Here is a 22605-nt window from a genome sequence, read left to right as displayed (position 1 = left end):
CTGTACATCTAAATCCAGTGTAAATGAGGTCATTTATACGGCTATAAGTTTAATGCAGAAAAAGTAGGCGTGCATTGGGCAGATCGGGGGTGGAGCGAGTTAGCCATATAACTTATACGCTAACTACGGAGTTAGCCTTATAAGTATATGTGTAAGTTTAGATGCCCCATAGATCAGGTCTAAGCTTAGCCGGGTAGATTTATCCGGCTAACAGGCTGATACAGTAAAAATCGCGGGAGAGCGGGCGAGCGCACAGGCCGCTCTCCTGTGCTCGCAATTCAGTAAATAAAATTATTCAAATTAGGGCCGTAATAAAAAGAGGCGCTAGGGACACTAGCACGTCCCTAGCGCCTCTTTTTGGACAGGAGCAGTGGCTGTCAGCGGGTTTGACAGCCGACGCTCAATTTTGCTGGCGTCTGTTCTGAAACCCAAGGACAGCCAAGGGTTCGGAAACCGGACACCGGCAAAATTGAGTGTCCAGTTTTCAACCCACGAGCTGCGGGCCAATTTTAAATTTTTTTTGGATTATTTTTAACTTTTGGGACCGCCGACTTAATATCGCCAAGGGTAGGCGCTAATTTCTGAAAGTAAATGTGCGGCTTGGCTGCACATTTTACTTTCTGTAACGCGCACTGTACTGTACTGTATCGGCCTGAATGTGCGTATATGTCCGCGAATATTCAGTGGCCTCACTGTGCCGCGGAATATACGTCTTAACTCAGCTGGATTAGTTCTAACCGGTTAAGTTACACACACGGCCAGCTCTGAATATCTACCCCATTGTTTTTTAACGCTGAAATTTTAACTCCAGCTGAGGGGTGGGGTAAAATTTACTCTCAATCTCCACAGCTAGCATCAGTAAAGGATTTCGGCACGATGGTATATCAGTGTTTTGGGGGTTTTTTGTTTGTTTTTTAATTCTTTCTTTATTTGAACTTTTTACTATACACAAAGTAATACTTGTTAAAAGAATATAAGGAGAGTACAAAAGACAATTATTTTCACTCCGATTATAAATTTACACAATCTTTACTCTCTCCATCCTAGAGGCAACCTTGGTGGGGGAGGGGGGAAACCAAGGCAATAATAAATCAAGGAGGAGACCAATAATAAGCTACATCACAAAAGGAAATTTCAGCATAAGCTTTTTCCCCATTTTCCATTTAAATTATGACCCACCAATATTCATAGCTGGTACAGTTACCCTAGCATCCAAGAACTCTCAGCTGTTCAGGGCTAAAAAAAAGACACAGGTATTATTTTGTAGTCTGACTATGCATTTACATGGGAAACGCAAAAGAAAACTCGTTCCATGAGCTACAACTTTAGATTTCAAATTTAGAAAAGCCTTCTGGCGTAGCTGGGTAGACCTAGCCAGGTCTGGATAGACCCGCACTGTACCACCTGCAAAGGAAACATTAATGCTTTTAAAGTAATAGCGCACGCATGATCAATCTTATATCTTGCTCAGTAAAAAAGGAAACCAAGAGCGTTGATCTAGCTGTAACATCTGTGACTGAATTTTTCAGATAGTCAAATTGGAAATATTTCCTTCGTTATTGATCCGTGGCAAAGCTTGCTTTTGAGTTAAAGGTACAGCCTTTTTTATAACTGGAACCATATCCTCAGGTATCTTTAATATCTCTGTTAGATATTTCTTTAAAGTAAGAAAAGGCAGTTGACCAGATACGTTTGGAAAATTGAGCAACCGCAGACTTAAATGTCGCAATGAGTTCTCCAAAAATTCCAACCTCCTAGCAGATGCAGTACGTTCACGAATTATTACCGCGTTTAGTATCTTTCAAACTTCTAACATCTTCTTCCAATTTCTTAATAAGTACCAAATGCTCTTGAAATATTTGTTGGTGATCTTGAGCAACCATATCCACTTTTGCTGACACAGCTTCTAAATGCCGAGTTTGTTCTTTGGGATTTAGGGACATTCCTGCTATTAGGTCCCATAGGGACTCCAAAGTCACAACAGCCAGCCTTTTAATCTCCTTGGGGTAAATGTCTCACCACTCCACTTCTCACAGCGCAGGCGCTCTCACTAGTTGACCCCGGAGAAGTGTCCCCACCTCCACAATTACCTCTCTCCATGTGCTGGCCTCCAAGCTGTGGGCTGGGGTAGGAAGCAACACCAACTCTGAAACAATGCCAGCGGCTCCCTCCTGCTGGGGCTGACTCATCGAGTCACTTCTCGGAGCCCCAGCACCGCGAACGCCATCGGATGGAGAAGCCGTCAGCTGCTGTCGTGGGTCCGGAGGGCTCAAAAGGATTTCCCCAGGAGAGAACAGAGCTCCTCTCTCTGTTCCTCCAGCGGGGGAAGACGCCCTCAACTCCGTATTGGGAGTCATGAACTCGCTGATACATCGCTGGTCTGCGGGGATAGTGGGTTCGGCGGGATACGCCCTAACCTTCTCCCTTCCTCATGTGCGGCATTACTAATTCGGAAACCACTCAAACCAGGTAAACCTTGAGGAAAAATGCAGAGCAGTGCGGTTCACTCTCACGCGGCCATCTTGGATCCCCCCCAGCGGTATATCTGTGTTTTTCCTTTTTCCTGCTCGTCTATCTCTTGCATGTATGAGCCAGAATAAGAAGAGCTAGAGAAGAAAGAGAACAGGATAGAAGAACCCCAGGCAGCGAGAACAGTAAGGAGAGAGGACCACATGGTCCATAGAGCTGCGATCCAGAGACCATGCTGGCAAACGGTTACTGATGCCAAAATGGAAAGGAAGAATCGGCAGGAGAAAACCACGTGGAGTTTGGATGCATTTAAGCCCAATACAATCAATACCTGTGTGCAACTTACCCCACTTGTGCACATTTCTTTATTTGCATGTGTGTTTTACTACCTTGTCGATTTGCAAATCGGTTTACTGCATTGGGTGCACAGGGGATGTGGTTGTGCCCATTTTTGTGTGCACGTCTTTTTGCATCGGCCTGAAAATTCAGCAGGAGTTAGCATGCTCTGTGTTCATGCCTTGTTAATGGAAGCATTAGCTAGTCCCCTGTGCAGGGAGATGGGTTAAAGCCTGAAGGCTTAACTCAGATTTTGTTTATGCTGGAAATGTAACGGCTGGGTCGGAGAAGGAATAAAAGCTAACTCGCATTTCTGGGCTAGTGTTAATTTATGGTGCTGTGCCAGCACGATCCCAGATCTGGAGTTCCTGGGCAGGGCAGACTCCAGGTCCGGGACTCTGCTGGCACAGCAGCATAGACTAACACTAGACCCCAGAAATGTGAATGAACGTTTATGCCATCTCTGCCCCAGGAGTAAAGGTGAAGCATTGCGATATCCAAGCCTTGGGATCCTTATCCCAGGATCCCTGAGTCAGAGACACAGAACTATTGTATATGCAATTGTCTGCCGTTAGATCAGCTCTTTGGGGCAGATGCTAATAATAGAACATTTTTCACTATTGTGCAGCACTTGCTGTACGTACTACTGTCTATTGCTATCACATCATGTGTCTGTATTTGCATAAGAGCCTGGAGAATTGTTGGCCAGGCACTCTGCCTGACAACAGAGTGACAGAGGGGGTGGCAGGCCTCACCCAGCGATTGCTGCATGACAGTGATAATTGTGCTAATACCTGCTTTCCCCAAAGAGAAGCGCTTTACTTTTGCACCCATCTAGTGTTTTCTCCTCAGTTGTTTTTTGCATGCTATGCATATCTTTGTGCTAACATTTTCATATTAGCATGCGTTCCAGTGCATGTGCACGCTATGAGCTTACTGCATCACGGGTTTACTCATGTTACAGCACCTGGGGACAGAAAACGTGTGCTGAAATTTACCTTGCAATGTTTACTTCCATTTTATTTCATTGGCCCTTAAGGGGCCGATGGGATAACCTATGGGTTAAACTGACATTCAGCCCACAGTTTCTTAATGCACAAGTTACTCAAACTCTTGATGTAGTAAGCTAATGATATGCTAATGCATCAGGACTTTAAAAAGTAAGCTGATTGGGAAAAGTGCGGCCAGCACAGACTGAACACTCATTTTAAACTCAGAGGGGTGGGGAGTCTTTATCAGACATGATTTTTGTGCATAAAAATGCTTTCAGAGTAGAAAACATTTTTTTGTGCACATAAATCATATTTATGCACAGAAGACATGCCTTATGTATGCAAAACATGTTTTGTGCACCTAAATCCCGATTTAAAGGGCCTGATATTGGAACTTCAACTACTGCCCATAGACAGACACACATGCTGGAAACTCACTCCACCTCTGACCAGGAAGAAAATGTCCAGTGCTACAAAGCTTGAGTTAAGCCAGGGCATCTCTCTGCTTTGGTGGCGGGGGGGGTAATAGCTAATGTTTTCATATGCAAGGTGCTAAGCAGGACCCACAATCTGAAAGGCACATTTTATCCGCATAAATCTACTTCTTGCATCAGCAATAAGATTTATGCTCACAAAATGTGCATTCAAGTGCGGGTATAGCTGAATGCACTTTATTGCATCAGCCTGTCCCTTTGTGTTTTTAAGGCTATCATTATGCAAACTCTCTTTTCTTTTCAAACCAATGTTTCCCCAATTAAACTGTTTCTACAGTTAACATTCTTTCTTCTAGGATAAGAAATGGAACAAATTGGGGGACTGTTCGTATCTTTAAGATGACACCATGGTGAGATGGTGGCTCCCAGGGTTTTATTTATTTTAAAATTCCTATATCCCGCTCATCATGATGCAATCATTCTGAGCAGCTTCCATAAAACAGAAACATACATAACCATACTAACCGGACAATTATAAAATAAATCTTTCAATAAACAGGTATTCTTCGAACAAATCAAACATTAAAAAAAAAAATACTACAGATTAATGAAAAATATTTAAAAAAAACCACAAGCTTTTAATTCCTTGCAGAATAGCTTACAGTTTTTGAATCTCATGGAGCTCTGTCCATAAATGGGCCCAGGCACTGGCAAAACTTGTTCTGTGTTTTCTCGGAGACGAGCATACTTAGCTGAGCATAAAACTAAGACATTTTTTCAGCAGAGTACACTGACAGCAAATTGGACAGGCTCTGTGGCCCATATGTGGGGCCCAGCTGAATCCTACCCTGGGCCTTGAATCTCTTGTTGAGGAGGGGGCCAGGCTTGTCTGGTTGAGGTCTGCAGTGAATTGTCCTGGATAGAGTGCTCCGCCCTTCTACATTTCCCCATTTAGAAACTTTCAGATGAGTAAGTTAAGGTGAGGACTGAACTTTTGTTTCTAAATTATTTGGGTAATTCTGTGTTTTGTTTCGTTTTTCCAAATATGTCCCTTTCTAGTTTACAGACTCGCATTTTCTTAAGAATCCTGCTGGTCCACCATTTAGGATAAAGTCTGATCTTTAGTAGCTGCTGCTTACTTTTGTATTGGAATGAGGGTTAAGCTGTGAAATGGGGCAGGGTCAGTGCAGGCCCGGCATCTGGATATGGAGGAGACGATCACGTCTGACCTCTGTAACTTTCCCATTCTGGCCCAGTGGACTGGCAGCAGCAGCAGCAGGAATTTCTTTTCATATCTTTATCTTTAACTTGACTGTCATGACATTTCTTCCATCCCTGTTTCCAGCTTTGAAGGTCGGCCTTTCAGGGAGCACTGGGGATGTTCGTTAGCCCTGACGCTGGGGGACAGCCGGGGAGGGTGAGCCCAGGCCAGCAAACGCTTGAGCTGCCAGATCAGAGCTGGCTCTGTTCCACCTATTGCACCCTCCAATGCATCTGAACTGCATTCTCTTTCAGCTTCACCCCCAGTGTCTGTCCACAATTTGCTTTCCTAATAAGAGACAGCAGTGCATATCTGTCTGGTTGTGCCACTCACCACGAATGTATTTTGCACTTATTTGAAAAAAGGTTCAGTGGAGACGGTGCTATGTGCTTGCAACTCTCTCTCCCCTTCCTAACATAGATAGAGTAGGAGGGCAGATAGGGGATCATTAGACCTATCTCTCATCTGCCTACTTTCCTTCCTGGTGCAATGGCAAACACTCCAACTGATATCTGGTTTTGCCTTCACTTTCTCACCACTAGGGATCCTCTGTGCTTGTCCCAGGCTTTCTTGAGTTGCCCAAGTGGCCATTCCATGCACCCCACCACCCTTTCCATGTTTTTGCTCCTGAATCCACCTGCTTGGAACCTCTTGCTGTGACCTTTTACTCTAGCACGTTTTTTTTCTCTGAAAAATGTTTGCTTCTTGAGCATTTATTATACCTTTTGAGGAATTTGAATCTCCCTCTTTATACTGAAGTATTAGACTTGGAACATTCATTCCCAGGCCCCCAGGAGTCCTCCATGGGTTATCTGGGGCAAGGCTCTTGAAACGGAATAATGTCTGTATTGGCTATACAAGGATTTTTTTTTTTTTTTTTTTTTTTTTTTATCAGGGGCTTATCTTTCCTGTCATGGTATGTGCAAAACAAGCCCATTTGAAGACATTACCCAATGACCCTAGGAGCAGAGAGCAGCGGCTGGAGGAGCAGCAGCTCTTTACCATCAGTCAAAGCAGGTGTAGGGAGTCTGGAGCAGGAGCAGTAGTTAAGGATCCACATACATACATACATGTCTGGGGAAAGACGGAATAGGGATGGGATGGTGGAGAAGAAGGTGAAGAGTTCATTCATTGGCTAAACGTTTTACTGCATTCCTTTTAACAATTGTTAGTTTGCTCAAAATAATAATTTGTAAGTGGCTTTTATTGATTTTATTGCAGTGAAATTATTTTGTTTTATTTATGTACTGTATGTTTGTTACTCTTATAATACGTATGAAATATTAACTGCCTTGAAGGGAAAGGCGATCTATCAAACTAGTAAACCAAAAAGGAGAGTAGGAAAGGAGGGAGTCGCTGGGTATTTTGTGGTACACATGTGAATAGCACCAGTGCCTCTTAACTGTAGGGTAGGCCCTAACAATAAGGTGAGCTGAAGGAATTGGGATATTGGCACCGGCAGGGAAGGTAGAGTTGCTTACTCCAAAGGGGGGCATAAAAAATGCTATCACATGCCACCATTTTTATATTTTGTATTTCATGACACTTCAAAGCGGATCACATTCAGGTACTCTAGATATGTTTGTATGTATTTTTCGCTCCATAAGACGCACTTTTTTTCCCCCAAAGGTGGGGGGAAAATGTATGTGCGTCTTATGGAGCGAATATAAAAAAAAAACCAAACAAAAATCTAACAACACCCCCCCCCCCCGACCCCCCCAAGACCTGCCGACTTAATTTCCTACAACCCCCCCCCCCCCCCCAAGACCTGACAAATTAATTTCCTGCAACCCCCCACCCTCCTGACCCCCCCAAGACCTGCCAAACGTCCCTGGTGGTCCAGCGGGGGTCCGGGAATGATCTCCTGGGCGTGGGCCGTCGGCTGCCAGTAAACAAAATGGCGCCGACGGCCCTATGCCCTCACTATGTCACTGAGACCGACCGCTGCTATTGGTCGGTCTCAGTGACATAGTGAGGGCATAGGGCCGTTGGCGCCATTTTGTTTACTGGCAGCCGACGGCCCTATGCCCTCACTATGTCACTGAGACCGATCGCTGCTATTGGTCGGTCTCAGTGACATAGTGAGGGCATAGAGCCGTCGGCTGCCAGTAAACAAAATGGCGCCGACGGCCCTATGCCCTCACTATGTCACTGAGACCGACCAATAGCAGCGGTCGGTCTCAGTGACATAGTGAGGGCATAGGGCCGTCGGCGCCATTTTGTTACTGGCAGCCGACGGCTCACGCCCAGGAGATCGTTCCCGGACCGCTCCTGGACCCCCGCTGGACCACCAGGGACGTTTGGCAGGTCTTGGGGGGGTCAGGAGGGTGGGGGGTTGCAGGAAATTAATTCGGCAGGTCTTGGGGGGGTCAGGAGGGTGGGGGGTTGCAGGAAATTAATTCGGCAGGTCTTGGGGGGGTCAGGGGGTGGAGGTTGTTAATTTAAAGGGTTGGGATGGGGGGGGGTTTGGGGGTTCCCACAGAAAGAAAAATTTTCTGATCTGGGGAGTGGACCGAAATGGCCCTCCCCAGACCCGAAAACAAAATGGGGAGAAAAAAAAAAACTATGCACTCCCCTAATTTGCTCCATAAGACGCCCAGACACAGAGCCGGTTTAGCACAATTTTTTTTTTTTTTAATTTTCCCCCTCTGAATCCTAGGTGCGTCTTATGGTCAGGTGCGTCTTATGGAGCGAAAAATACGGTACTTCATAATTATACATAGAAATATATCTGAATTCCATTGAGTGCACATTTTCAAAAGTTTGTTCTTTATGATTTGCACACCATTCAAGTAAATGCAACCAGACTTGGCGGGGGATATCTTTTCGTCTGGGGAAGTCCTAGATGACATTTCGACCCGCAGTCTCTAGCCTTCTCTGAACTAGAGGCCTTTACATTATGATGTGCTTCTGAATAAGCGTAGCATCAGTAAAGGAACAGGACAAAGCTAAACCTTTTTGCAAGAGGGTGAACTTATTGTATGGGTTGAGTGCGCAATGTCCCACAAACATGCACTGGAGGCTCAGGATCGAACTCGTCAACACCTATGAAACAAGCAAAACTTATGGGAGGAGCTGTGCTTTTTAGCAGGTGTTTTTTGTCCAACACTGCCCATAATTCCATGAACTTGAGAAGCTTTCAAGCAAGCTTTAGCTTTGGAGAAGTGTAACCACACTTCGACTCATAACCAGCATGCACCTTCAATTTAAAGGGTGATGTTTCTGCTACTAAATTTGCTGAATGCTAAGTATTGGCGATTGAAAAAATACCAGTTGACCAGATTAGTGGACTCGTCGGCATTTCAAGCACCTTCTGCATTATAGAGTCAATTGAAGAGCTAAAAACAGTTTTCTTTACACCACCATTTCAACAATAGTAAATGATTTTGTGAACATGCCATTTTTGCTTCTACAAATAACAGCATTAATGCCATCAACTTTAAATATTGAACTGCTTAGAGAAGCTATAGCATACAAGTTGACTGTTATGTTTATGGATGTTGATCAGCGGTTCAATATTCCACTGAATTTCTGAGCTATCTTGAGGACCAAAACTTGTTCCTCAAAATTGCATCTCCCATGCTGCTCCTGAGGAATTTAGATGTGCCAAGACTATGCAATGGCATGAGACTGTGTGTATTAAAGGCTGAGGCTTCATACTATTGAAGCAACATTTTTGACAGGCTGTGCAAAGGGTGAGGGATGTATTCATACCTCAGATACCTATCATTCCTACTGACCTGGCCTTTGAATTCCAACATTTGCAGTTTCCGGCATGCCTTGCCTTTATGATTTCCATCAATATAGCTTAAAGATAGTCACTGAAGGTAGCAGGTATTAACTTAGAGATTCCTTGCTTTTCTCATGGGCAACTTTATGTAGTGGGATCGAGTTGGAATTAGGGGCAAACAGATTCAAATGTTCTCTAAAACAAAACAAACATTTTATATCCCACTGCTTTGCAATTCAAATATGATCTAATATGTTTCACAAAGCATATTATATTTTTATTTACAGAAAAAAAAAGTTACAGCATGCATCAAAATATTACCAAGAGAAATGCACATATACATTTAAACACATTTTTATTAATATCCCAAGTATATAAAACAATATTCCCAACAAAGATCAAAATAGCCTAAATAATATATAAAACTACCTAAATCATATCCAAAACACTCATAACACAATATATAAAATATACAAAAATGAGAAACAAAGGCCCACCAATGTATAACATATAAACACAAACAAACAAAAAATGTTTATACCCAATTATAAAAAAAAGCAGCTCTTCAAACTTCACAGCCGTTTGAAAAAACCTGTTATCCAAAATTCAACTTCAAACTTTTTCCAAAGATCAACTTTCAAGAGTCCAAAAAATAGCCCATGTTTCGCCAACAAGAATGGCTTCATCAGGGGCTGTGATGAAAAACAAGCTGAAAGATCAAATCCATCTCAAAGTCAAAAGTTGAGAAATGCACAAAGAGTGGTAACTTCCTCAATGAGCTTCAACAGCACAGCAAGCTGCAGTAAATCAACTGCTATTAATCAAGTTTACTTAGGGAATAGCCACTGCTATTAATTGCATCAGTGGCATGGGATCTTCTTGGTGTTTGGGTAATTGCCAGGTTCTTGTGGCCTGGTTTGGCCTCTGTTGGAAACAGGTTGCTGGACTTGATGGACCCTTGGTCTGACCCAGCATGGCAATTTCTTATGTTCTTAACCGGCATCAGTCAGAAAACTTTTCATTTCAACATCCAGCTGAGAACATGATGGCAATAAATATTTCAAGTGAGCCCTATAGAGTCATCACTGAAAATACAACTTCAAACTTTCAACAAGTCAGCAACGAACACTCGTTAGTCAGTGGATGCCTTAGGCGCATGCATGCCCAAGTACATGCACAATATACATGCCTAGGCGAGAAACTACTGCAGTTGTCCTTGGATGACGTCACCCACCTCTAGCTATTTAAACCCGCTTAGCCCTGTTTTCCATTCTTTGGCAATTGGTCTCCTGGGTGATCTGCTCCTCAGTGTGGGTTACTTCTCCTTGCATTGTCTACCCTTGCACCTGGTTCCTGCTTCCTTCTGTGTTCCCTGCCTGGTCTGGTTTCTTTGTGTTATGGTCACCCCCTGCCTTGTCTTCCTCTTGCTCAGTCTCCTCTGGCTTCACTTTCAGGTGTTTAACTCAGCCTGTTCTTTGATTCTTCTGATTGCCTCCTGGACCCAACCCTCTGCTTTGGATCTGACCTTCGTTTTTCTGTTGCCTGTCCCGACCTCTGGGCTGCCTCCTGGATCTTCTTTTTGTCTGCTGCCTGCCCCAACCTTCACCTGGACCTGGACTCCCGTACTTTCTACAACCTCCAGGACCCTCCTAAGACCTACCGGCCATCAGAACCCAAGAGCTCAACCTGCGGAAGCTCCTATCATTTTCACTCAGGGTATATCCACCAGCTATCTGTGTGGGCCATATGGGCTTGTCCATCCGGTAGTGCCAACCACATCACAGCACAATAGTTCACTTTCCCAGTATTCAGCCGGTTTTAATATAAATTGATCGATCGATCGATCAATGATGAATTTTCCTTAAACCCTTTTTTTTTATAGTGATTTATAAAATGCACAATAGCAGAAATATCCAGTTGCCTTACAGGTGATATCCTATTCCTGTACCAACTAATACAAAGCTTGATATAAGAACAGCATTGCTAATAGCAGTGTCGATACCAAGTGACTATTCCGTGGAACCTATGAAGAGAGAGAGAGAGAAGATGCAATAGGAGACCAAGAAAATGTGGCAGAAAGATACAGAATTAGTTGCCAGTTGTAATGAATGCAACTGGCCTAATAACAGCCTCCAAGCACACCTTGATACATGTCATCATATCTAGTATACCCTGGCTTATGGTATGCGTAGAAACGAAAAGCAGGCAAATACAGGGTGAAAATGAGGGTACACTGGGAAAGAGGTGTTCCTCAAGAAATTAGTAAAATGTTGAAGAAGAATTTCCAAAATAAATTTATTGTACAGAGTTAGTTTCTTAAGTATTGCTGTTTACAAGATGAGATGAGAAATGGTCCCCGACTTTTTATAAAAACCCAAGCCATTTGGTGACACTCCCTGAGTGTGTTTGAATGTTCTGAGAACCACATTTCCTGGTCCTGTAAATGGAGAATAAACGTATAACAAAATTATGCTATGAAAATTAGGAATGTCAGAAGTAGAACCCGGATCTGAGTGGATACATTTTGGAAACTTGAAAAATATTCAGTCCCAAGAATGAATACTGGCTGCTTGAAGGAGGATTTTTTCCATTTGATGCTTTCATAGAGCTGTAAACCCTACAGGTTAATGTTCTGATGAACACACAAGTCAACTTTTGATGGTGTCTGTTTTTCAGACCAGCGATTACTCCTAATTCTGAATACTCTCTTTGCATGTAGGCATGGTTGCATGGAGTTGCAAACAGATGTTATAACATTTATTTCAAGCTCAGCATGTTGGCGTTCTGAAGAAATTTGCTCCCTTGATCTTCCTAATTAAGTTAATAGAAACATAGAAATTACGGCAGAAGAAGATCAATAGGCCCATCCAGTCTGCCCAGCAAGCTTTCACACTTATTTTCTCATACTTATCTGTTACTCCGACCGCTGAGTTCAGAGCCCTTATTGGTAACTTTTTGATTCTAATTTCCTTCCACCCCTACTATTCATGCAGAGAGCAATGTTGGAGCTGTATCAAAGTGAAGTATAAGGCTTAATATTTGAGGGTAATAACCGACGTATCGAGCAAGTTACCCTGATGTTTGTATACTCATACTGCTCAGATCAATGCCTTGTTAGATGTTGGCTGGATGTAAATCCTATTTCTTCATTCCCCCTACTGTTGAAGCAGTGAACTGTGCTGGATATGCATTGAAAGTGAAGTATCAGGCTTAATTGGTTTGGGGTAGTAACCGGCCCAACAAGCAAGCTACTCCCACGCATATTTGTTTACCCAGACTGCTACCTTGTTGGTTGTTGCCTGAATGAAATCCTCTTTTCCACATTTCCTCTTGCCGTTGAAGCATAGAGCAATGTTGGTTGTTGCCTGAATGCAAATCCTCTTTTCCACATTTCCTCTTGCCGTTGAAGCATAGAGCAATGTTGGAGTCTCACTAACCGGGTGAATGTTTATTGAATAAGGGTATTAATCACCATGTAGTAGCAGTCATTCCCACAAGCCACCCCTATACCTCTTCTATTCATTCCCATCATCCAGGCTTTATGGATCCACAGTGTTTATTCCTACAAGGCACCCCCCTGAGCCCTGGAGCAAAAGTGAAAATTTTATTATAAAAAAAAACCTTTCACATGAAGCTGTGCTCAAATGCCCAACAGTTCACTTAAACTGGACAGATCTCCAGTGGAGGGCATGTCCTTCTGAAGGGAAAAGCAGGCATTTTTTAACTATGTGATTTATCAAAGTCAAACCATTTCCCTCGGGTAGATCAAAGACTCTGGAATGCATTTCTAAAACTTCTGCTTAAAGCTTTTGATGCGGCCCTTTTTCAGGGTGGTCCCTTGCTTGTCCAACTTTGAATCCAAAGAATGCGTCCATCTACTTACCCCTCAACTGGTCCATAACTTTGCTGGTTGTAAATATTGGTCTCTTCTAACACGAGTACTGCTATTTAGAAAATTAACAAAGGAGAGCGATCAAAGAACTTATGAATCTCCACATTCTGATGTGTTTTGTGCTTACTCCATCTTCTTGGTTTAATATGAATAACCAAATTCTTATCATAATCTTCCAGACTTGCATGCAGGAAAGAGGTGTAGATGGCATTTCAGCTGAGCAGAAACTGAGAATAAACTCAACCATCTGAGAGGGTGTCAGGCAGGGGCAGATTGCAGGAAAATATCAGCCCGGGGGATTTTGTTTTTCAAAACCAGCCCACTGGATATCTGACTCACTCATATGCTGTGCAGCACGTGCTTCAACAGCTCCCAAAAGCACACCGAGCCAATGGTTTGAGAGTTACCATCACGTGGCCTGGAACCTGGCAGAATTGATACAAAAATCTCACAACATAAATTCCATGTTTTCCCTACATAAACTAAGTAGAGCACATCCTAGACCAAGGGTGAGCAAACTGAGCTGCAGTCCCACGTCTATCCATGCAATCGGTCAGTTTTCTCCTCTCCCAAGTTTGGTTACATCTCTCATATATATCCTGGATTTCTGGTCAGGTGTTGAGAAGTCCTTTGCCAACCAATCAGTTCTTGAACCATTGCCAAGCAGTGGCTCAGACACACACAATCAGACATAGACAAAGACAAACACACAGACAAAGACATTTTCTGTTTTGTGCTGCTCCTCATGTGCTCATTCGGTGAGTACTCCCTGCCCTGGCACTTCTGCAGCATTATGTAAAAGTTGATGCTTGTTGCCAGCTCTTCCTCTGCCTGAAGCAGTCTCCTTTTTGGCACCCTCTGGTTCCACCGCCAGCTGCCCTGCTCAGAGCTCGGCCCAGCCATCACAGACAGAAGCCTCACTAGCACTGCACAGATTCCTCCTTCTGGCTCATTCCCCCTCCCTTTCTATTACAGTAGCTTGCCTCCACCACTCCAGCCAATTCTCATGGACTGGGTGCTCCATAGAGTCTGCTGCTTTTATGGTTCCCCCAGGCAAGTGTTTTCCGACTTTTTCACACCTAAAGCAAACTTACACTAACAAAAATGTTACGTTACACACCAGCCTCCATAGAGCAGACAGTGAAGGTGATGGAGAGGACTCATATGGCCAAAAAGACTAGGGTACTGAAAGTCCCACAGGTCTCTCTTCCAAAACAGAAGAGAAGAGGCAAAGACAACCTGTCACAATGTATCAGCTCCCAAGGGAGGGAAGAGAAATTGGTGTTGTGTGAGCACTTGGCTCAGTTAGTTACCTTGGCTGCTGCATGTGGCTGACGGAGCTCTTTTGCTGCTGCTCCCAGCGCTCCAAATGAATCATATCCAGTGCTCAGTGCACACTCTGCCCGTCTTACTCAGCCTGAGGATAAGACAGAGGCTTCAAGGACTCAGACGGGGAAGGTGAGGGAGGGGATTTGTGCACTGTATGAGCTACATAAAGTGGGTGCTAACTATCTCTGCCCTGCATGCTGCCCATTAATTACCACACTCCAGGGCTCCTGCTGTAGCTAGAAGAGGCATGCATGATTACTCATGTTCCCAGAAAGTTCCCATCAGTTCAAGAGCCACGGCTGGTGTCTCTGATTGCTGGAAGGTGCTGAGAGCAGAGCCCAGGCGGCGCCCTGGATCAGAGCATCGGATAAAAGTGACTTTTCCGTGGCACAGCTGATCAGGTCAGATCTGGAGGTACACTGGGTGGGAAACACTGCCATAGCTTTGCTTTGCCTACCTACTCCTGGGGAGGAGGGGTACCAGATAAGATCCATACTTCTGACTTCCTCCAGGGATTAAGAAAAAGAAAAATTAAGCCCTGGCCAAGATTATATGTATCACTACTAGGGAGAGCCTGGCCTAGACAGCAGAACTCCAGATGGAATTCTGCTTTCCCACGTGGGGCTAGTGCAGCCAGGCTATCAGGCACCCTAGGAAAACCTTACAGTCTAACCTCAACCCTCCACACACCCAATTAATAATTATGCATTTGTGATAAGATTTTACATGAAAAAAGTAGATTCATAGTACAGTCTTCTGAAGTAAAAATATTACAACATGTTTACTATATTTACAAGCACTGCTGTGGTGCCAACCAGAAAACCCTGCAAAAAATAAAATAAAAAGATGCTTGGAAACCCATACGGCATTAGGCCTATTGTAACACGCCCTGAGTTTGGGCTTGGCTCTCAGAAAGCCATGAGTAGATTAAATTACAATTACAACATAGGAAACTTCCTATACCAAAAAAGAACTAACTGCCAACACTCTAATAGTAACAACCCTACCTATGAAAAGGCACTATTACACTACTAGACCCTAAAACACCAATACACATCCTATTAGGAAAATCAGAACAAGCCAAGCTACTATACATCCCAACACAAAAGCTACACCCCAACAGCATACCTCAGCTACATCTGAGACAGGGAGAACACAGATGGACCCTTACCAAATACAGAAAAAAGAGACTATAAAATATAAACAGAACTGAAAACCACTACAAACTAGACTCTATATGCAGTGCAACAATGGATAAACAGAAACATCACCATTCCTCATAAAACATCAAACAATAAAATCAAGAAATATAAAATATAATAGTAAAACCATATTAAAATAAATGAACAAATATTATAAAATAGCTGATGATAGAACATCCAATAAATAAAAACTCATTTGGAAATTTTTGAAATATTTCCCAAACACCTATAAAATATTTCAAACAGCAGACATTAAATAACTAATAAGGATAAAAATATCCTCCACCTGCAAACTTCTGATTCTAGTCACCATAAAATACAATAGAAATGTGTGAAAACTGAACTGGAATTCGCAACAAGCCAGACACACATGAAAATCAGAAACATTATCATTCCTCACAAATATCAAATAATAAAGCCAAGAAATATAAAGTAAAACCATACTAAAAAATGAACAAATATTTCAAAACTGCTGATGACTAGAATATCCAATATTTAAAAACTCAAATTTTTTAAAAAATTCACTTTTTTGAAATATGTTGTTTGTGTTTGGGAGACACATCAAATAACACCCAATAATTAAAAGTAAGGATAAAAAATCTCGTGCTCTCCATACCTGAGAACATTTGATTTCCACTGATCCTAAAATGTCGTGGATTAGCACACAAGAGGTGGATGCACAAATATTTTACTTCCTCCCTCTCTCTCTCACAGACAGAAGCACACTCCCTTCTCGCAGACATACAGACGCACACAGACAAAAGCATACACCCTCTCTCACACTTACACACAGAAACACGCTCCCTCTCTTTCACACACAGATACAGAAGCACGTTCCCTCTCTATCTCACACTGAAGCATGCTCCCCTCTCTCTCTCACACACACACACACACACAGAAGCAGGCTCCCTCTCTCTCTCTCTCACACACACAGAAGCAGGCTCCCTCTCTCTTGCACAGAAGCAGACTCCCTCTCTCTCTCTCACACACACAGAAGCAGGCTCCCTCTCTCACAAGGACAGGTAGAAGTAAAAACATCCTCCCTCTCACTAACACACCCACACACAAACAGAAACACCTCCTTCTCACAATTGTGCTTCAGGCTTTTTTTCAACACCCAGTCTGCCGCCGCCTCCTTTCTTCAGCCCCGCTGGCCTCCCTCAACTGAGCAGCTCTTTTTTCAGCTTCCTCCGGTGACCTGCAGCTGTTTTTACGGCACACTATTGGGCTGTAGTGGTGGCCTGCAGTTTCAGTCTTCGTCCCCGCCGGCAGCCTGAAACTCCGATCTTTTTCCCCATGGGTAGCCTGCAGCTCCGGTCTTCTTTCCCACGGGCGGCCTGCAGCTTCGGTCTTTGTCTTCACCATCTTGGGCCCCAGCAGCGGCCCTCAGTTGAGCAGCAACTTTTTTCATCCCCGCCGGCAGCCCACAGCTGTTTTCTTCGGCTCCCCCCCCCCCGCTGGCAGGGAACAGAGAGAGGTAGAATGCTAGGGTAAGTGCCAGGAGTGTTTCCCTCATTGTGCTGCTGCATTGGGGGAGGGGGGGGGGAGGGAGGTGCACATGAAGAGAATGGGGCAGGTCCCAGGCCCCTGCTGCTGCCGCCATGCACCCATGCTCATTAAGGAGAGAGGGAGAGCAGGCCCCACGACCTACACAGCCGTCGGACCGAACATTGAAAGGCAGCCTTAAACAGAGAGAAGAGATGCTGTGGGTTGGTGTTGGGCACAGCGGCTCCACAGGTATGGGGCAGCTGTGACCAACAACAACCACGTGGTTGGGATGACTGGCCAACCGGAGCATTCCCGAAGCCCCAATAGGCCAATCCGCCCTTGGTGTCAGGTTATTGGGGTCACTTGCATGTAAAGCCCTCCACTCCAGGATTTCCCAACTGGGTGTTACTGTAGAATACACCTTTAACAGAAAGCAAACATGTCCTGGCTTACATTTGCAGGTTTCAGTATCAGATTACAGGTTCCTGCTCTTCAGAGTTAATACAAAGATTTGAACAACTTGAGCAGAATTAGTTAACCCATACTTTCAGGATCGAGGCTTCATGATACCAGGTAAAAAAGGGTCTCTAGATTCAAGTCTTCTAAATACAAGGCACTTACATCCAATGTTTCTGGGTTCATGGTTACGAGGCAAGGCCTATCCGATCAGGTTACATGGTTGACACGAGGCAGAACTTACAGGTCTGTGCTGGGTTCTCATGGCTTGGCTTTGCTGGAGTTTGGCCTTTAGCTCTCAAATTGCTGAGAAAACTGGTATAGGCCTAGTGATCCCTTATAAATTCCTCAATCAGAGTACTCGGGTGGGGTGGGGGTGGGGGGCAGATTTACAGGTCTCGGCTGACAGCAGGTACGCAGGCTATCTCAGTCCACCTGGCTGCGAATGAACAGACCCCCCACTCTGTGGCTTAGGGTTAGAGCTCAAGCCCTCCAACGGGACGAACTTCAGTTCAAGACTGAGCCAGTCTCTCTTTTTTTTGACCCTTACACAGATGCAGGACTTGGCAATAGTCCTCCTTCCACATCACCAAAGCATTCTTTTAATTCAGTCAGACTCTTGGCACTTGCAGAGAAATGGTTGAAAACCTTAATGACTGACATGCCAATATCCTCTCTAATTTTTTTAGCGCGGCCTTTTGCAGTGTTGGGCAAGCCTTGACAGTTTCCGTCTGCGGTTGATAAATTTTTGAAAATGTTTTTTTTGGGTTTTTTTTTTTTTTCCACACAGAACAATGCATGCCATAACTCGCTGACACGTCATCTGCCCCCGCACAGGACCATGTTCAAAACTGTGTTTCCTTTATTGGAGGCCTCCATGGGAACAGGATATGGGAGAGGAGAGCCTCTCTCTCCAAGTCGCAGCCATTCCAGCAGAACATTTTACACTTATAGTTCAGCCTTCATTCTCCCTAGTCTGATCTTTGAGACCCATTCTGAATTGGAATATAAATGTCTGGCCATTTTTCTTCCCCACAGCCCATGGACAAATAACCTGTAGAGATGTTTTATGCCATGGGACCTTTTTGCTAACTCTATTGCTGCTACTTTCTCAAGTAATGGAATGTTACCTGCGCTGACAAAATGCCAGCTGAGTTACATCAGCTTGTCTTGTCTGTCCATGGACCTGCAGAATGACTTCTGCTTCTGTGACTCACAATGGCACATCAGCTCTTTAGCCCTCCTCATTGGTAATCGCACCAATGCAAATGCACAGACCCATGCAGAGCTTGGATCCTCGTGTAGTCTCTCTTCTGTTTGTATCCAAGAAGGCACGAGTCGCACTCCATCTCTGGGCTAAGTCCTTGCACTCACAGTCCATTCAGCACTGGGATGTGAATTCTCCAAAAGGCGGAGGGAGAGGATAGATCTCCAGGGCCTAAGGCACAGGGGCAGATAGCTCTTCACGGGATGTACTAGCTGTTACTTAGCTGTAGGTGGAGAAAATAGGCTAGATTTGCCCCACCCACTCTTGTTTCTGGTTACATCCATGTCCAAGACTGTTTTCTTCAAACTGTTCCTCTGACTCTGAATAGGTCCCTCCAGTGTGGGTAGGGTATCCTAGATGTGGTGGGATCCCTTCCCCCAACAGTATCTGAGGGCTAGGTATACTTCCAAGTCTCCAAACACCTCCTCTCTCCCAGAATGAAGACTCTGGTGGGGGGTCTCCAGATGTCACGAAACTTCTTACTCCTGATCTCCTCTCAAAATACCCAAAATGGGTCTCTCTGACTGAAAACTCTGGTAGTAAGGAAAAGGTTGGCTCTTCTCTTTCCCCCTACTATTTGGTAGAAAGGGTGTCGAAAAATCTTCCTCCCAACTAAAAAGAACAAAAATCTCTAAAAATACCAAAACAGGACTCTCATGTAGCAAGTCATCACTGTCCCTCCATGGGTTGTGAGATGGGTACAGCAGGGCTTCTCCCCCTTGAGCCAGGACCAGGGATTCACAAAAGACAAAACTCCAAAAATTAACTTCCAGGAGAATAAATCACAAGCTATAAAACCCCAAGGCTAACCCTACCAGACAGGTTGTGTACTGGAAAGGTATATGCCTTTTCCCTTGTGTTATGTCTCCAGCAGTGGGGCCTAAACACAAGAGACGAGGGAACATGAAAACAGACAGGTCCTTCTCCAAACTCTTCTCTCTGCCCGTCACACAGACAGGAGCTCACCTTTCCAGCAGCCCAGAGGAGGTGCTGCTAGGATTGGGACGCTCCTAACCCATGACCTAAGCTAGGGCCATCTAGTGGAGATTCCAAGAGGTCTTTATACGCGTGTTCCACCAGTCACAGTTTTTTGGGTCCTCTTTAGTACCTCCTGATATACAGAGTTGTCTGGCTTTTCATTCTTGGTGATTTAGCGGCTATTATCTTCTTGCTGTCCATCAGGTGTTAGAAACATGACGGCAGAAAAAGACCACACAGCTCATCCAATCTGCCCATCCGTCCATTTAATTTAGCATTATAATTCCTAACACTTCCTTAGAGATCCCGTGTTTATCCCATGCTTTCTTGAATTCAGATACTGTTTTTGTCTCCACTACTTCCAGACATCTCTGTAAAGAAATATTTCCTAAGATTACTCCTGAGTCTACCCCCTTTCAACCTCATCGCATGACCTCTCGTTCTAGAGCCTTCTTTCCATTAAAAAAAAAAGCTCACCTCCTGTGCAAGGAAACCTTTGAGATATTAAATGTCTCTATCGTATCTCGCTATCCCACCTTTCTTCCAGGGCATACATGTTTCGATCTTTAAGTCTATCCCCATATGCTTTAGAACAAAGACCAGTGACCCTTTTAGTAGGCACCCTCTGGACTGACTCCATCCTGTTTATATCCTTTTGAAGGTGCGGTCTCCAGAATTGTACACAGTATTCCAAGTGAGGTCTCACCAGCGACCTAATACAGGCGCAGTATCACCTCCCTTTTTCTGCTTCCCATGCCTCTCCCTAGGCAGCCAAGCATCTTTGTGACTTTTACCATCGCTTTATCCTCATTTGGTCACCTTAAGATCATCAGATACAATTATCCCCACATCCCGTTATTCCTTTCTGCTTAGAAGAATTATACCTAAAATATTGTTTTATAGCATTAAATCTTAGCTGCCAGTCCTTAGACCTTGCCTCACTTTGCCAGCATCCTCCTAGGCTAGAATGAGTCCTACCATAGAACTTGAGGAGCAGGGGGAATTCCTTCCCCTCCCCAGAGGTTGTGAAGCAAGTGAGAGTGTCCCCCCTCCACCTGGAGGTGGAAGAGCTCAGGGTGGTCTTTGGGACTTCCTGGCCCTACCTGAGGTCTCATCACTGCTTTTATTCCTGACCGGAACAGGAAATGATGTCAGGGCTCCCCGCCCCCCCAAGAATGGCCATGCCTCGCAACTAGAGTACCTTAGTAAAGGAGCAAAACTATGTGGAATACTTGCCGTAGCAAGGCAGTACCACCCCCACCTTTTTGGCTCTCCTGAGACAAAACCAGTGTTTCCTTGCCCTATGCAAGCAAAAGAATCCCCCCCCCCCCCCCGCCCACAGCATTTGTGTTGCACCCAGTTACCTGCTAGCGACACCCTGTGCATGCAAGGTCTGCCTTGGGCTGCCATTCTGCTGCTGCCTCTTCCCCTCCATGGTGTGTAGTGTCTGTCACTTACCTTTCTTGCCTCTGCTGCCTCCATGACACGTTGCCAACCTCCCCTAAGTATATCCCCTTCCTCCTACATGCTTCTCGTTCACCCCTATACCTCAATCCTCTCTCCTTGGTCAGCCCAAGTTGGCATATTGCTGATTTCAGGGAGGGTGAAGCAGGAAACCACAGTCGCCCCCTTCTGTGTCCCCCCCTCCCTCCCCCACACCACTTACTCAAGCATTCACCTCCTCACATCACCAGTATACACCCCCCCTTCAACATTTACCTCCTCTTCCTCCCCATAAATCACCTACAGTTCCCGGGCTTGTGCTCCAGGAAGCCTCTTTCCTTCCTTCCCCACTCTGACCTCCGCTGGGATCACAGGTCGTATCTGTTCCTGCTTCTTGCTACCTGGCTAAACCAAGACCGGAGGGCAGTACACAGCTGAACAGACAACAATTGTCCTGCCCCTTTCCCCAGCCCCTCCCCTCCCCTCCTGTGGTGTCCGCTCCAGTCTCACCCCTCCCTTATCTATTTATGTTCTGCTTTTTCAGGCCCTTAAAGCCGATTACATTCAGGCACTGTAGGTATTTCTTTGTCCCCATAGGGCTCACAATCTAAGGGGCCGATGCAAAAAAAAAAAAATGCACTGAAAGCACCGCCTGCTTTCCCGACGTGCCCCCAGGCGCCTCTCCTTTGGGTGCCATGCAATATTAAAATCAGAGGTCGTGCTGTCAAGGAGGCGCGAAGGTCGATTGCGCTCCCCTAGCACCTCTTTGATAGCGGGCGCCCAGGAGAAGTCGGCTATCCACGTCTGTCCATCGGTTAAGAAAACGGACACTGGTTAACCGAGCATCTGTTTCCCCGAACCTGACTGCCGGCGCTCTTTAAACATTTTTTATTTTTTTTCATCTTTCGTTCCTCCGACTTAATATCGCTACGATATTAAGTCGGAGGACGTACAGAAAAGCAGTATTTTCTGCTTTTCTGTACAACATTTTTGGGGCGCTCAAGAAATTGGCCGCTTTTTTTTTTTTTTTTTTTACATGTGATGAGCGCTGTTAGTTTCACGGAGCGTTGGACGCGCGTTCTGGAGGCGCTAATCCCCTTATAGCATAAGGGGCTGTGGATGAGCCTGCACAACCCGCGTCCAACTGCAGGTTAAACATTGCTCGGCTGAGGCAATGGAGGCCCAGGGTCCCAAGAAGCAGCAGCAGGGTTTGAACTCTTGGCTTCTCCAGGGGGGGGGCAAGATGGGGAGCGGTGAAGCAGAAAGCCCCTGCTCCCTTTTCCAGCCCCTTTCCTCCTGCTCCTCGCAGCGTGACTGGAGGGGAGAAG

General features: G+C 44.9%; 1 protein-coding gene across 7 annotated transcripts in view; it reads left to right on the top strand.

Annotated features, from left to right (window-relative positions):
• Positions 1 to 22605, top strand: part of MAP7D2 (MAP7 domain containing 2) — a 114474-nt gene that overhangs the window by 21724 nt on the left and 70145 nt on the right. The window lies entirely within an intron of this gene.

Source organism: Rhinatrema bivittatum, chromosome 5 (assembly GCF_901001135.1).
Source record: "Rhinatrema bivittatum chromosome 5, aRhiBiv1.1, whole genome shotgun sequence".
Lineage (NCBI taxonomy): Eukaryota > Metazoa > Chordata > Amphibia > Gymnophiona > Rhinatrematidae > Rhinatrema > Rhinatrema bivittatum.
The sequence above is the reverse complement of the archived record's forward strand: the minus strand, read 5'-3'. Positions and strand labels throughout refer to the sequence as shown.